The 13,142-nt window shown below is 45.4% G+C and overlaps 1 pseudogene; it reads left to right on the top strand.

Annotated features, from left to right (window-relative positions):
- LOC130888811 (40S ribosomal protein S15-like) overlaps positions 1-10,077 on the top strand; it is a 127,403-nt pseudogene extending 117,326 nt beyond the window's left edge.
- The last annotated feature ends 3,065 nt before the right edge of the window (positions 10,078-13,142 follow it).

Below are 13,142 nucleotides of genomic sequence, written 5' to 3'. Positions count from 1 at the left end.
TTTTTGTTTTTTAACTGAACCTCTCAAGGCCTATGAACGTTAACCTGTTCTTCATGAGCCGCCTTCTGCCACTCCCTGTTTGTGTCCCTGGCCATGCATGAGGCATCTGTCAGGGTGGCTCAGACTGTTTCTCTGAAGAGCACCTGGCTCTCCCGCCAGCGCTGAGCCTTGGTGTGTGTCACTCCCCAGGCACCGTGTCACAGGCCAGCATTCTGGGGACCCCCCTTTTCACTGTCACTTAGCTCTGGAAACCAGAGTCCAACCCTCAGTCTTAATATTGGGATACTCAGAGAGTCCAGACTCCTTTTGCTCTCCTTTGGGGCTACAGACATTTGACCCAGGTCATTCATGCTCCCCCGACCCCTCAGGTTCTACGTGGCAGGTTCAAACACTGACTCAGCAGTTGTAAACACTGAGGGGAGGATAGAGAGCCATCAGGTACAGTGGTAATTCTCCCTCTTGGGCCAAGCTCCAGATGAGCAGAGAATTTTATAAGATGTCAATAGGACTCCGGAGCTCTGCAGTGACAACTGAGGCAGTCTTACTGCCTTATTCCTCCATTCTGAGTCCACATTACAAACAATATTGGGTTATTCGGTTTCCTTGGTAACCCAAAGTTCTGCCCTAGCTGACAATCAAAGACTGTAAGAGGCTCCAGTTTCCCTCTAGGTCTAAAACTGCTCACTCTATGAATATCTGGAGTTCAGGAGAGCACACTAAAGCGAGGCTGGTATAAAAGTAAGACTATTAACTTCAGGAAATGGGAAGGAAGATCAGTGGTTATCTGTCGGTCAACATACTGAGAGTCATGGGAAGACAGTCGAAGGTCCTTCTGTGGCATAGTATGCTAGGAGTGTCTGATGTGAATCCAAAATTAACTCAGAAGACAAAGCCGTGTCCCGGCCCATCTGGTTAGCTGAAGCATGGTGGTACATGCATATTGTTCAAAACTTTCTTTTATAAGGGTCTGTGATCTGCACATTTTAAGATTCATGTTTTTACATTTCTGAGAAACCATTTTTATCCTGAACTAACTCTGGCAATGCATAAGAACCTGGGGTTGCATTAATCCATTGGGGGCTTTGAGCCTTGGCATACAGACCAGAAGCAAGGTTCATGTTTGACCAAACAAAACAGCATCTGCAAGGAGACCTCAAGGTGGGGTCTGAAGACCCCAGAAACCACAATATGCTACAGAGCAAAGTGTGGAGCCCGCCATCAGCATCCCCCTTGAGTGAGATGAGTTTTTGGTAAACTGTGACATTCGGCTCTGAGAGATGACTGGCACCCACAACCCACTGCTTTGAAACTCATTGTTCCTGGAAGAAACGTGTCTATAATCGGTATCACAAACAGTCCAGAAAGATGTAACTGAAGGATCTCTGTGTGTCCTGGGTCAAGTCACTGTCCTGATTTACTAAGGCTGTCTTGTCTGCAGAGTAAGCCATCCTTATTGTCCACCCCCCGTAGAGCTCCTAACAGTTCTGGACAGAAAAAACACATTCATTCTTTCCTTGCCATGGTGACATAATGCTGACACAGACACTTAAAAGAGTTATTACCACCAGGTGTTGGTGGTGCATGCCTTTAATTCCAGCACTCGGGAGACAGAGGCAGGTGGATCTCTGTGAGTTCGAGGCCAGCCTGGTCTACAAAGGGAGTTCCAGGACAGGCTCCAAAGCTACAGAGAAACCCTGTCTCGAAAAAAAAAAAAAAAAAAAAAAGAAAGAAAAGAGTTATTTTGGCCCACGGTTTGGTGACACACAGTCCCTCATGGCGGAGAAGGCGCCTGGCCACATCCGGAGTCTGGAAACAGGAGACTGTTAGTATCCAGGCACACGTTGGCCCTGCCCCTTGGGCACAGTTACCCCTCAGCTTATGGCAAGCAGGTGCAAGGGCCCCTTTAAGAGGCAAGCTCTGCCTACCCCCAATCCCTCTTTCTTCCCCCCAAAGCAAGAAGCGCTAGGCCTCTCTTCCTCTCCTTTCTCTCTCTCTTGTCTGTCTTGTGTCTCTCCCTTCCCTCCCCTTACCCTTCCAACACCCTCTTCCCAAATAAACTCCACACTCACGCTCTCTCTGCACAGCATATTTTGTCTCCTGCCTGTGTTCCTCACCCGCCATGGCACCCAAGGTCTCTCTCCCTCTGTATCTTACAGAGACATACTAGAGCTCCGCCTTTCTCTTTTATTCGGCTCATGGGGTGATGCCACAGTCTTCAGGCTGATCTCCCCTTCTCTGTTGAACTCCTCTGAGAAGTTCAATCACCTCATATACACACCTGGAGGGGATGCTGACTCTCATGAGGCTGACAGTGAGGATGAAGGATCACAAGAGGTGTGGGGGAGGTATCAGGGGAGGAGGGGTTGACTGAAACTGCCCTGCTCCTGTTGAGAATTCAGCCAACCTTTCGTTACCATAGCAAATACCAGAGGTGATTTGTGGAGAAATGGAGTTTCTTTTTGGCTCACGGTTTTAGAGATGTCAGTCCAAGAGACTTGCTTTGCTGGTGACACGGGGCTTTGCTGGTGACATAAGAGAAACAATTTTCATTTCATTCTGCTTATTAATGGGGGCAGTGTTTGTGAGTGAAGGTCGAAGGGCGAAGCTAACTTACAGGGGTGACAACCTCAATGTCGACCGTCAGATGACCCAGGGGTTGTTGAAAGTCGTCAGGAATTTCTAACTTCTAAATCACAAAAGAATGAAAATTTAATTCCTTTTTTATTTCTTATTGTAAAAAAAATATACACCATATGAAATTTATCATTTTACATTCTGGGTGTATGCTTCAGTAGCACTGTGGGCATTTTTCATGCTGGATGCCATGGCTACTGCTTACTTAGAAAGTTCTTTCTCCATCTTAAGCAGAAACATTATCACTGTAAACAGTAGCTCTACCATCCCCACCTCCTGCCCTGGTAACCTTTGTTCTGGTACCCATCTCTACGGAGCTGTCTAATGTAGAGATCACATAGAAATGGAATTGTACACTATCACTTGTAGGACCTGGTTTATTCTACTAAATAAAATGTGTTTAACATTCAGCCATGTTGTAACGTGTATCTGTATTTCATTCTTTTTTATGACTAAAGAATAGTTCACTATAGATACATGCTGAAATTTGTTTATTCTCTCATCTACTGATGGATACTTAAGATTGCTTTCATTCGGATCTTGTGACTAATGGCAATGGTAATTAACAACAAACAATTCTAATTACTCTAATTAATTATAAAAGAATGACATTTAACCTGCTATGATTCATCTCTTCTCTGCCTTAAACATTTCCAATTAGCCACATTCTCTCCAAATTAGTGCCTTAAGCTGCATACCAAACAATCCTAAATTTATTCATGAGGCAACCTTTGGTAATTATTTGAGGAGTTATTCAAAATAAGTACAGAGAGGAACGAAGAGCAAACCAGACGTGGCAATGGAAGACAAGGCCAGAGAGACACATAAAGGAGCACAGAAGGCAGGAACTCGTCCATCCGCTATGTCGGCGACAGCTTCTGTGATCAACACTAACTCCTGACCAAGCGAAGAGAGGATCTGCCATATGCGGCAGGGTCTCTCGGCGAACTGAAGACACAGAAACTCAAACAGCCCATAAAAACACACACACAGGTGTTGCCAGCGCTAACCTACAGGGGACAGAGTATCTCATCAGCTTTCTCGCTGCGACCGCAAACTGTGGTTTTGAGACCACTGGCGGTGCTGCCCACGGAAGGGAGAAGGTGCAGCACCCACAACTCAGACAGTACACTTCAGAGAGAAGTGCTCAGGGAAAGACCGCAGGCGGTTCTCAACGGCTGTGACGCGGCTTAGCTTAAACAGAAACAAACTCCACATATTGGGCCACATATTCTCAAGGATGATTTTTTTTTTTTTTTTTTTTGATTTTTCGAGACAGGATTTCTCTGTAGCTTTAGGTTCCTGTCCTGGAACTAGCTTTTGTAAACCAGGCTGGCCTCGAACTCACAGAGATCCACCTGCCTCTGCCTCCCGAGTGCTGGGATTAAAGGCGTGCGCCACCACCGCCCGCTCAAGGATGATTTCTTAATCACTTTCTATAACAAAATAATAATGAAAACCATTTGTGCCAGCAAGACAGCTCAGTTATTGAAAGTCAACCGGAGGTTGGGCCCCATAGCGCACAGGGTAGAAAGAAAAAGCCCGCAAGTTGTTCTCTGACACCGTATACATACTATGCACATGTGTGTTCTGTGCACATACACAAAATAAACAAGTACGTTGTTTAAAAGAAAAAAAATAGTTTACATTTTTAAGACTGGGTCTTGCCATATCTCCAGGGCTTTCCTCTGACTTAGAGTCCTTCCAGCTCAGCTCCCTGAGTGCTGGGTTTACAGGTGTGTGTCGTGCCTAGCTGAGTAACATAGTTTTTTATTTTTTGGTTGTGAGCTTAGCCTTTATCAGCTAAGCCATCTCTCCATCCCAGTAACAATCTCATGACAAGAACAGTGTCTTAGTTAGGGTCGCTGTGATGAAACACCAGGACCAAAGCAACTTGGGAGAAAAGGGTTGATTGCGCTCACACTTTCATATCACAGTTCATCATCAAAAGAAGTCAGGACAGAAACTCAACCACGGCAGGAACCTGGAGGCAGGAGCTGATGCAGAGACCATGGAGGGGTACTGAGTACTGGCTTGTTTCCCCATGGTTTGCTCTGTCTGCTTTCGTAAAAAATCCAGTCACCAGCCCAGGGATGACACTACATACGATGGGCTAATTAAGAAACTGTCAACCTGGCAGTGGTGACTCGCCTTTAATCCCGGAAGGCAAAGGCAGATCTCTGCGAGTTTGAGGCCACTCTGGTCTACATAAAGAAACCTATCTTTAAGAAAGAAGAAAGAAAAGGGAAAGAAAAGAAAATGTCCTACAGGCTTGCCTACAAGCCCAATCTCATGGAAGCATTTTTTAAATTGAGGTTCCCTCCTCCCAGATGACTTTAGCTGTGTCAAGTTGGTATAGACACACAGTAGAAACAGAGTAGCAGAGGAGTTCAGGTGACACAGTCTGAAAAGAACCTAGAAGCTCTTCGCTGCCGCCCACTGTGCCCCCCCCCCATGTTTTAGCTCCGTGTGACTGACCCCAGTTCCCAAGCTTCGGGAAAGGGGGCTGGAGGTTGAGAATACAGACAGAGAGACAGACTGACACACACAGAGACAGACCTTTAAACACTGATACCAAAACCCCAAGAATGTCCCCCTTATTGTATTCAGGGGCACAATATAGAGATAGCCACACCCCAGCCAAACCCACCAGAAACCACTCTCCTGCCATCATGAACTCCTGAAGGTCTCGTGCTCAGAGCAGCTGTTGGCACTCAGATCAGGGGAAAACAAGTTGTTTACAAGAAATTCAGGATCTGGGGTCTCACTGCTCCCAACACTGCGCCTTGGGCCAACAATAGAGAAACTGGACATAGAGCAATTCTCAAGAGGGAAACAGGTTTGGCTTCCCTGGATCAAGATGGGAGGCCTGGATAGCCCAGAGGCGGAGTGACCGCAGTTCTCACGTGGTTATCAGTATTGTAAATGGTTTGGTCACTGTGGAGAAAAGGCTGCTTTTAAATTTGAACATAATATTGAAGGGTCCAGGAATAGAAATAAAAAATATACATTTGTAAGCCAAAAAGAAATGGGAGCTTACAATCATCCACTTAGTCGGCAGCAAGGGATTAACTTTTAACAATGGCTTTTGCCTATGGCTAGCACCTCTGTCAGCAGCCAGGGGGTTAACTTTTAACGATAACCTCCCTGCCCCTTAGAGCCTACAACTGTCTGGGCTAACTTTTAATAAATTGTTCCTATGTGACTTTTGGTTTAAATTTTTTTTTTTTTTGTATTCTTCTCTGCTATGGGAAACCAGTTGTGCCAGAAAACTTGTGAAGTTCTTTACAGATACTATTGGCTGGGAAGAAAATTTGCAGGCCTCTATAAACACCATTTTAGCTGAAACCTTTTTATCGAAAACTGTAAATCTTAAAATGCAAAAGGTCTCTAAACTTTACCTCAAAATTGTAAAAATTCCTTTGTCCATGTTTAATGTTTACTTCTTACTATAAAAAGGGGGTCAGAACCCAACCCCATGGCCACAGTTTCAGAAGCCAGAACTCTGGTTACAATCTCAGCTAACTGATAAGCTTTTTGTGCCCCTCAGTGACGTTTTATTTTCTGGAATAAGTTTGCTTCTGGCTTCACAGACTTTGGTAGTCTGTCCCCCATTATTGCAGGACCCTGGACTCAAAAACATATCCCATGACCTAGCTATTTCTTTCCTACACACTCACGATCAATATATATATTTTTAAAAATAAATAAAAACACATTCACTTGGGAGGCTGAGGCAGAAGGGGTCTGACTTTGAGGCCAGCTGTCTGCACAGTGATAAGAAAACAACAAGGGCTGGAGAGATGGCTCAGCAGTTAAGAGCACTGGCTCCCATAGTGGGAGCATGGGGACATGAACTGTGTATCTCCACAGAATGGGATTCCACTAGGAAATACAAGGGGAGCCGGGTGGTGGTGATGCAGCATTCAATCCCAGCACTTGGGAGGCAGAGGCAGGCAGATCTGTGAGTTCGAGGCCAGCCAGGTCTACAGAGTGAGTTTCAGGACAGGCTCCAAAGCTACAGAGATACCCTGTCTTGAAAAACCAAAAGAAAATAAAATACAAGGGGAAAGTGGCAGATACAAGCCTGGGTGAATCTCAAACTCACCACGCGGACAAAAATCCAAGAGTGGGAAAAACAACAGGGACGTTTCAGAGTATTCTAGAGGTGAGTCACGTGGATTCGCACCCAGACTCCAGCAGATAACATGCTTCCAAGCTGCGTGGGCAGAGTGGAGGTGATCCGATGTGCACAGATGAGATTTTATTTTTGCATTTAAAGTTTTACATCTGAATCATCTGTATTTGTCATTCTTTTTAAAAATGATATGCTTTTATTATTTGTATATGTATGTGTAGGTAAGCACAGGTGCCCATGGTAGGCCAACAGCATCGGAGCCCTTGGAGCTACTGTTAGAGGTGCTGCAAGCTGCCTGATGTGAGTGTGGGGAATTGAACTCAGTTCTTCTGGAAGGGCAGTGCATGCTCTGAACCACTGAGCCATCTCTCCAGCCCATATTTGCCCTTCTTAACTTGTAGATTTTAAAGTTAAGAGAAAATGAATGTGGATAGTGAGTTCAAGGCTGGCCTAGACTACATGAGAGCCTGTCTCATAAAAAAATGCCTGAATATCAGTCAAAACCAATTTCCTTTATGTGAAGATCAATATTTGAATCATTAAAAGAAAAAAAAAGAAAATGAACGTGGAACATTTACGAGAGTCTTCCAGAGGTCCTGAGTTCAATTCCCAGCGACCACATGGTGGCTCACAACCATCTGTGCTGAGATCTGGCGCCCTCCTCTGGCGTGCGGGCATACATCGAGGCAGAATGTTGTATACATAATAAATAAATAAATCTTTAAAAAAAAAAAAAAAAAAAGGAGGAGATCCCAGTAGAGGCTGGAAGAGAACAATGCTTACAGAGAACAGCGTGCGATAAAAACATCTGTTTCATTATGGAGAGCATCCGAAGAGATCAGAGCCAAAGACAGACAGAGACAATCGTGGTGGAGAAAATGAGAGGGGTGGCTGCCTCTGGTGCAGTGACAGGGAAGGGGCAGCTTTTGGAACGTCACCATGCGACAGTCTAAAAGACTCTTAGGGATTGTTGTGTATTCTTGTACTGGTGCACACATGCATGACTTCACCAAGGCTCACGTGGAGGTCAGAGGGCAGCTTTCAGGGCTTGGTTCTCTCCACCGTCCAGGGATCAAATTAGGTGGTTAGGCTTGCTTGGAAAATGCTTAACTGCTGAGCCATCTTGCCAGCCCAACATATTAATATAATATACAATATAACATATAATCAGGGGATGAAGAGGGATCAGATTTCATCAAGTGATACTCAAGATTTATATGTTTTACTCCAAGAGAGCTTTAGCTAAAAAAAGAAAAATATATAAATATTGTCATTCATAAAGACCATTTATAAGGAAGCATACTAAAGTCTATAATGTAATTGAAAAGTTATCAAAAAATATAGATGGGGCCGGGCGGTGGTGGCGCACGCCTTTAATCCCAGCACTTGGGAGGCAGAGTCAGGCGGATCTCTGTGAGTTCGAGGCCAGGCTGGTCTACAAAGGGAGTTCCAGGACAGGCTCCAAAGCTACAGAGAAACCCTGTCTCGAAAAACCAAAAAAAAAAAAAAATATATATATATATATATATATATATAGATGGGGGTTGCTGAGAAAAGACAATAAATTACTTGCCGCACAAGCCCGAGGACCTGAGTTCAGATCCCTAGCACCTATGTAAAAGCCGTGTGCAGCAACTAGCCTGTAATCCTAGAGCCGGGGGATGCCGCGGTGGAGACATGTGGATCAATGGAGCTCATTGACCAGTCAGTCTAACCACATCAGGAGCCAGCACACCCGAGAGACATGTGCATCCATGTTCATAACCGCATTGTTCACCTCAGGAAGACAAGGGATGGGGGGAGGGGTGGCCTAGAGGCCACATCATCTTTGTCCAGGTCATTTACCTTTAAAACTGGGTGCTTTCCATTATAAATGGATGAGTTAATGTGAGTGTTCTCTCAATCAATCAATCTCTCTCTCTCTCTCTGGAATTTACTCAGTCATTCATTCTCTAAAGTATGAAATTCCATCATTTGCAGAGAAATGGCTGAACACCATTTTAAGCAAAATAAGCCAGACTCTGAAGTGCGAATACTGCGTGCTTCTCCTCATGGATAATCTAGATTGTGTGCACATGATTAAAGCCAGAAGGGGGCCGGGCAGTGGTGGCGCACGCCTTTAATCCCAGCACTCGGGAGGCAGAGGCAGGCGGATCTTTGTGAGTTCGAGGCCAGCCTGGTCTACAAGAGCTAGTTCCAGGACAGGAACCAAAAGCTATGGAGAAACCCTGTCTCGAAAAATCCCCCCCCCAAAAAAATAAATAAATAAATAAATAAAGCCAGAAGGGGATTATCTGTGGGGAATAGAGAAAGGAGGCAGGAGGGAGACAATATGAGGGCATCTATGTATAAAAAGATCATAATGGAAACCCAAAAATGCCCACCCATATGATTCTTCTTCAGGTGGATCACACTCCTGGGGCACTCCAGGGATTGCCAGGGTGTAGAACACCGAGTTACCCAGCCCTACGGCAGCCACCTGCTCCCAATGCCAACCCAAGTGATGACTTCCAGCTGCTCAGCAGGAACATCCCGTCCCTGACCTACTCTGCATGTATTGATGAGTTCCTTGGCAGTTCTTTTCCTATTCTTTTTTGAGCCCAACAGATTATCTATGGGAACAAGGCAGGTGAGTGCTCTCACCATCCCAGGGCTGACTTAGTCTCGGTTAGACTTGTCTAGCAAGCTCACTCATCTCTTTCCTCACTGGGCAGCAACCTGGCGCGTTGGTGTCATTCAGGAGCACACCCTCCTCGAATGCTGATTCGGCTGCCTTTCCAGTCACTCGGACCTGCTAACTCCATTCACTCTGCAGGACCTATTATGGCCGGAAGTTTTAGCTCTGCTGTGTCATGATTACAACCTGGAACAGCTTTCTGTAGCGTGTCAAAGGAAGTGCTGAGGCAGCCAGGGCAGACACGTTCGTAAGTGCGATTAGAACTCTGCGGAAGACCATCTGCTGAAAGGGAGGGATTCAGGACCCCTGATGGCATAATAAATGTGCCTTTTACCAAAATAAGACCGGGGTTAAGAATGTATGCTCCCCCAAAACTTTTGACTCAAAACTAGAAAAAAATAAATCTTGTTCCATTTCTCCCAACTTTTTTTTCCCTTTCTCTGCCATATTTGTCATCCAAACTCAAAATGTTTTGTGGAACAGACAATATCTACTTAATTCTGATTTGCTGTTAGTCAACAGCCTAGTCTTCACCTGTGAGCTGTTCTCCTCTCTGGTCAGCTGGGCTATTCAGAAGCAAGTTAACTACTATGGCAGTCTCCTGGACACAGTGAGCGAGGAAGCTTGACCTGAGTGACTTCTAAGTACAAGTGCTGAAAGGGAAACAAGGCGGTAAGCCCAGCGTTCACAGTCCTGAGCTGACTCTGGGGAAATGGGACAAGGGAGAGGGAATACACTCTGTTCTGCTCAGGGACTCTCATCTGGCCTATGTGAGCCATCATTAAGACAGACAGGTCTGTGTGCACGCCTCCCCTCCGTGGACAGGAGCGACTGTGAACTGTGTGCACGCCTCCCCTCCGTGGACAGGAGCAACTGTGAACTGTGTGCACGCCTCCCCTCCATGGACAGGAGCGACTGTGAACTGTGTGCACGCCTCCCCTCCATGGACAGGAGCGACTGTGAACCAAGCCCAGCTGAGGCCGTCAGTGGTAAACCTATGACTAAACCTGATCTGCACATGTACGCTCGCCTTAGTGGTCATAGCAACACCCGTGTACTGGGGAGCTGCTGGCTGTGGATGAAACCACACACCGTTTCGTCCACCCAGATAATGTTTATTAAAGATGTATTTGTTTTCAGACCTTAAAATTCAAAGGCAAGGGTAGCTCTCTTTAAGATCCCGCATCGACTATTGACACCCTCTGTGCAGATGAACCAGTTCGCTCTGTCTATGAGGATCACAGAAAGTACAGCGTTCCTGTCTACACAGAACAGCTAAGTGCAGGCCACTGTCTCATTGCATGCTCTGGGTTTCATGTGCGGAGATGATGGGAGGAGAAAGATCATGGATCTAAATCCTCATGGTCAAATTAATTAAAGCAAGCTTTTTTATTTGTGTATGTGGGCTACTTCCCCCTAAGGCAGGGGTTTGAGATGTCAGCATTGCCTGTGAAGAAGAAAAGGATTTTATAGCTCAGGGGGAGGTGATTCTAAACAGGGGTTAGGCAGGCAAAATAGGCAGGGTTACAGGAGCGGAACAAGAGCCTAACATGTCAGTCACAAAGGCCTCCTGAAACAAAGACATGGTTGCAAGTGGGCAGAACAGGTAGTCATAGGAGGTCAAAATAAACTTTTAAAGCAAGGGCAGGGTTGTGAAATGGTTCTACTTTTTGAAACAAAGGTTGCTGTTTCCTAGAACAAGCAGCATAGACCCATCTATAGTTAAGGTTACAGGTGGGACAGAGCCTGATCTTTGAGAAACAGAGGTTTAATTATAAACAGAAATGAGCCTAGTTTTTCTTTCCTTACCTACTTTGTCTTAAAAACTTTGGCTTTTAAGCCTAAAATGGAAGCAGGCAGATTCATCAGTGACTGAATGAGGACACAGAGAGGTCAGAATCATGGGAAGAGAATTTATTACCTGTATGGTTTGAGAGTGAGGAGGCCCAGGGTTTGGTTGGAGGTAAAGAGGGGAATGAAAAGTTTCTGCACCGATTAGCCTCTCCACTGACACACCAATCCAAATCAGGCCAGAGCAAACTGAACTAGGAAATGCCCAGGTCTAATGGGCAAAATTCTCGGGGATGATTTTCTGGGCCCGCAAAGAGGAGAAAGCGAAGAGAGACCAAAAAACCATGTGTCTGTTTTCTGGGGGGCAATTTATAGACCCTGTGGGAGTGAGTGGTCTTGAGCATCTCTGGGGGAGGAGCCATGTTTGGTGGGCTTCCTGTGATGAGGCAGGGTTTGGGGAAGGAGATGGGGGAGGGGGATTGTGGTGGAGCTTCCACCAGAACAGGGAGAAAGGAAGATTGAGGCCTTCATTGGAACCTTCTACAAGGAAGTCAGAGTTGGCTAACCTGAATCACTTTAGCAGGCTTTGGGCTGTTGGGTAGACTATACTGTCTCAGGGTTGGCCTGGAATGACCAGGCAGAAAGGAAACCGACATAACATGAAAGCATTAGACAAAGGAAGTGGTTGTGGATGCAGACCTGGAATTGACTGGTTTGCATATAAAAGGGGCATTCCTAGCAAACTGTATTATCCTTAGGAATTAATAAGCTCTGCAAAGGGGCAGTCTCTCTCCAGTGTTGAAAGCCTTCTAAACTGTCTTAACCTAAAATACGGAAAAGAATAAATATGATTACTATAGCAACAGAAAATTCAACAAGTAGTTTCCCTTAATTCTCGTTCTTTTCTGTTCATTCCTCAACCATGTGATCAACCATGGAATATAGAAATCATTCCTATTTTATATATAAGTAATACGTGGTCTTTCTTTTCAAGTTTCCATGCAGATGAAATCTGGGGTGATTTTGCTGTCTTTTATAGGGAAAATTTATTAAACTCCACCACCACCGAAAGTCCTGATGAATCAAGTCAGAGACATTCAAGGACAATGAGCCTTGGACTCCCTCAGCCCAACTCTTCCATTTTCTATCTGGGGAATCAGTCACCAGACTCTCTTCTGGGCCTTCATGGCCGAACTATTACTAAAATCAAACCAGAGAATGTATGTATAGCACATTGAACATGTAATTAAAAGCACTAGAAGCCACATTCATCCACACAGCAATTACATTTTGGGGTGTCACTAACATTTTTTACTGTCTTCTCTCCTCCAAAGTTACCACTCACACCAAGTGGTTTGCTTTGTTTTGTTGTTTTATGTCTTCCCAAGCCACTGGAAGTTGGAAACCTACAGAGGCATTTTTAGGACAGATTTCTCTATGGCTTCATCCTGTTGTCACCCATAGTCAACAGACCTCAGACAAATGAAGACCATCCATCATACTGAGACAGTTGTGAGGATTCAAACCCAGAGAGAGGCCTCCACCCAACAACCCTCTGTGGGAAACCCTGCCTAGAGAGCTTGTTTGGTTTCCCACCCCACTGCCTGCCAGCAACAAAAGAAGGCAAGGATGGCCGCAATACATCTGAACATTCCGTTCTCCGGTTCACTCAGCCTCCTGACAACCACCGATAAGAACGGCATGGAGAGAGCTAGAAAAATGGGATGGTGGAAGACGAAGCACGCCCTTGCCTAGAATGACAAGAAGGAACTGTGATTGCAGGGAGATGCCAGGAGCCCTATCATAGTATCGAGACATAGACACCTTCCTGGGAGATGCCAGCAGCTCTACCATAGTGTCTAGACACAGACACCTTCCTGGGAAATGCCAGGAGCCTTATCA

The sequence above is a fragment of the Chionomys nivalis genome, chromosome 17, assembly GCF_950005125.1.
Source record: "Chionomys nivalis chromosome 17, mChiNiv1.1, whole genome shotgun sequence".
Classification (NCBI taxonomy): domain Eukaryota; kingdom Metazoa; phylum Chordata; class Mammalia; order Rodentia; family Cricetidae; genus Chionomys; species Chionomys nivalis.
The sequence above is the reverse complement of the archived record's forward strand: the minus strand, read 5'-3'. Positions and strand labels throughout refer to the sequence as shown.